This window comes from Tasmannia lanceolata, unplaced genomic scaffold (assembly GCF_043159265.1).
Source record: "Tasmannia lanceolata isolate RefF3 unplaced genomic scaffold, GAP_Taslan_0.1 ptg000002l, whole genome shotgun sequence".
Lineage (NCBI taxonomy): Eukaryota > Viridiplantae > Streptophyta > Magnoliopsida > Canellales > Winteraceae > Tasmannia > Tasmannia lanceolata.
In genome coordinates, this window is record NW_027518679.1 from 32,123,728 (window position 1) to 32,126,904 (window position 3,177).

Here is a 3,177-nt window from a genome sequence, read left to right on the forward strand (position 1 = left end):
ATTATAGAATTGAACCATCTGTGCATGTTTCTTTTGCTAATGTTTTCTATTATCTTGGATTGATGTTTCTTTAGATTATTATTATTAACTGTCTTTGTTGCCCGTTATGTTGTTGAATTCATATTGTCTTATTTTGTTCCCTTTCTCTGTTTATTGATCATTTTGTTCCATATGATAAGTGGTTGCTTTATTTTTGGCACTCTTAACAGGTATTTGCACTAGGGTTAATTAGGCCCGGCCCTATCAGGGCCAATCAGGGCGGGCCAGGGCCAGCACAATACCCTGTAGGGCGGGTAATGGGTTGAGGTTTTCCGGCCCTGAATCAGGGTCAGTGCGGGTCAGGACCGAGATAATGGGATCCAGGGTCGGGCTAGGTTTTTGGAAAACCCGACCCAACCCGACCCTGTTGCAGCCCTAATTGAAAGCAATCTCCAAAGACAATGGTACAAACGGTTTAACGTAAAGAAGAAAAAGACTGAGTTTTACTAACAACATAAATTGGGAATACATAACACTACATCAACTGAGATAACATAGGGAACAGAGAAGGAAAGAAGAGATTTTTCTACGGAAGTTAAGTCATCTTGGAAATGGACCATCAAGGACATCTCCTGTTATTACACAAAATGACACTATGTCTATTAAGCAGCATCTCAGAATCGAGGGGGACCACCCGGTCCGCCACCTGGTCCGCCGAACATGGGCCCACAACATGCCTGCAGGCACCAGCAACAACACAGGAAGTAGAGGCTGCCAAACACAGAAAACAACACTATTAGTTTAGGGCAGTGTATTCCCCCCCCCTTATGGCTATTTCCAGTTTTCGTTAACTTTTATGCAGGGGTGGAGAAGCAACCGTTAACTCCGAAAGCACTATTTAAGTAAAATTTTGGACTAAAAATGGACCTCGGACATGTTGTCCCTGCATCTTAAGTATGAGTTTAGATCCAAATCAAGATCCCTTTAGAACCTAAGACTCCAATCAATACAACAAATCAAAATCGTGTTAATCAAGTAAACAAACTCACCAAGAAGATAAACAGCTGCATAGAAAGCCACAGGGTCCTCCAGGGCCTCCAGGGCCTCCACCTCCGGGACCCCAACCAGGTGGGCCTCCGCCTCCGCCTCCGGGTCCCCAACCAGGTTGCATTTCTCCCACTCACAAACTACTAAAACCAAGAGAATGAGAAGAAGGATCGTAGTAAGCCTCAGCAAAGCACCAAGAGAGAAAAAAAAAAGGAAAACAAAAGAAGCTTAGAGTTGTGTAACACAATCAAGTGTAGTAGGGCTGAAAACTCGTATATTTATCATGTTAGGTAACATTAGTTTCCTTAGCCTTGAAGCTTTCATTCAAGCTCTCAATTCATCCTCTTTACAGGCACGCACCTTCCTAACATTCTCACATTTTTTTGGGTAGGTAAGGTGGGGTTTGGGGGGGACTTTCTCACATTCCTAACTACCATTCTTCATTCAACCAACAAAAGCTGACTTATTTGGATGATCGAAATTAAGCATTCATTTATTTCAGTCATAAATACTTGTATGAAATGGATCATGTAGTGGAGCCCACTTATTTTGATGATCCAAATTTACTATTCACTATGACCCTGTTAGGATTGTAAGAAAAAACATTATTTTGATGATCCAATCTCTATTTCCTTTAACCCTAAACCGAACACAAGACGAAAAGAAGATGAAGAGCAAGAACAAGAAGAAGAAATGGATGGGGCTCCATGCTCATATCCTATGACCCTCACACTCGCCTTGTGCTCTTCCCATTTGTTTACACCAAAAAGATCTAAATTTAACCCGGGAGGGTGTGGCTCTTTGGCGTAAAGTCATGGGTATGCTCCCCAGTGACGAGCGTTCGAAACCCCCCTTGTTCAACCGATGCGCGTGGTCTACCGGGTGCCTGCGTGCATCCCTAGGGACTATTCCCGCCCCACGAAGCGGGGTGGGGATACCCTATGGCATCAAAAAAAAAAAAAAAGATCAAAATTTGAAACAAGAACACATGTTTATTGTAAAGAGAGGAACATTTATTGTTGCAGATTTAAACGAAATATCGAGTGTTGATTGCAAAAGGAACAAATTCAAAATTTGAATGACATATCACGTGTTGATTGCAAAAGGAGTAGTTATGAAATGGTTAATCAACAGCAACCATGGCCGAAGTAAAAAAAGAAGAAGGGATCCACGCATCGATCGACCAACACTATTTATCTTTTCTTTTATCTAGGAGTAGTCCTTAATTTAGATCTTTTCATCTCTCTTCTTTCTCTTTCAACTATTCAATTGTGCACTCTTAAGGCATCAATGAACATTGCTTCGAAAAAGGTCTTATCCGGTTCTGTTCTTTTGGTATGTTTAATTACAAATAAAAAAAGCAGGGAAATGATATCAGCACTTTCATATTTTGATATTTCTGCCTATTTCTTTTTAATTGGCTTTGTTTGAGGTTTTTGGAAGTGTAATTAACTTTTGAAAGCCCTTTAAACACTAAAAGGAGAGAAGCTTCTGCGGAAATATGAAAACATTGTGGTGATATCATTTCCCAAAAAAGTAATTTAAACCAAAGCAGTTTAATTTCATCAAGAGAGACCTTTTATAATGACATTCCTCTAAATTGAGCCATGTTCGTTTAAGATTATGACAACCAATTGTGAGTGCTAAACCGATTATTGAACTCAAATTTAAACGTAATTTTGAGTCCAATAATTGGTTTGGCGCTTAAAATTGGTTGTCATAATCTTAAACAAACAGGGCCTAAGCCATAACCATATATCATTTCCCTCTAAGGAAAAAATCCTAGAAAAAATTTCTGCAAGAAATGTGCAGGAATTTTTTTCCTGCAATCCAAAATTCAAACAGGGCCTAAATGACTGCACCAACCGCTAAATATTTTACCTGCGATCCAAATTAGAGAGGTTAAACCTCCACATATATAGTTTTTTTTTCCTCCAATGGTAAACATTCACATATGGTAAAAATGGAGGAAATTCATGTAAGCATGTATGAATCAACCAACAAATAAAATTGAATCACATGATCGTAATGTTCATGAAGAAATGGCTTCCAATGTTCTAATATGAAGTTCCTATTGTCGTAGTGAATTCTGCATTAGCTTTGTCTGGTCTCCAAGATAAGATGCAAATCCTGCTACACACCTCCCTCAGT

General features: G+C 39.5%; 1 long non-coding RNA gene across 1 annotated transcript; it reads right to left on the bottom strand.

Annotated features, from left to right (window-relative positions):
- Positions 1 to 453: 453 nt before the first annotated feature.
- LOC143884148 (uncharacterized) lies at positions 454 to 1,511 on the bottom strand. The gene is made up of 2 exons (XR_013252756.1): positions 1,029 to 1,511; positions 454 to 750 (listed from the first exon to the last, which is right to left on the bottom strand). It is a non-coding gene; the product is annotated as an uncharacterized LOC143884148 (long non-coding RNA).
- Between the last annotated feature and the right edge of the window lie 1,666 nt (positions 1,512 to 3,177).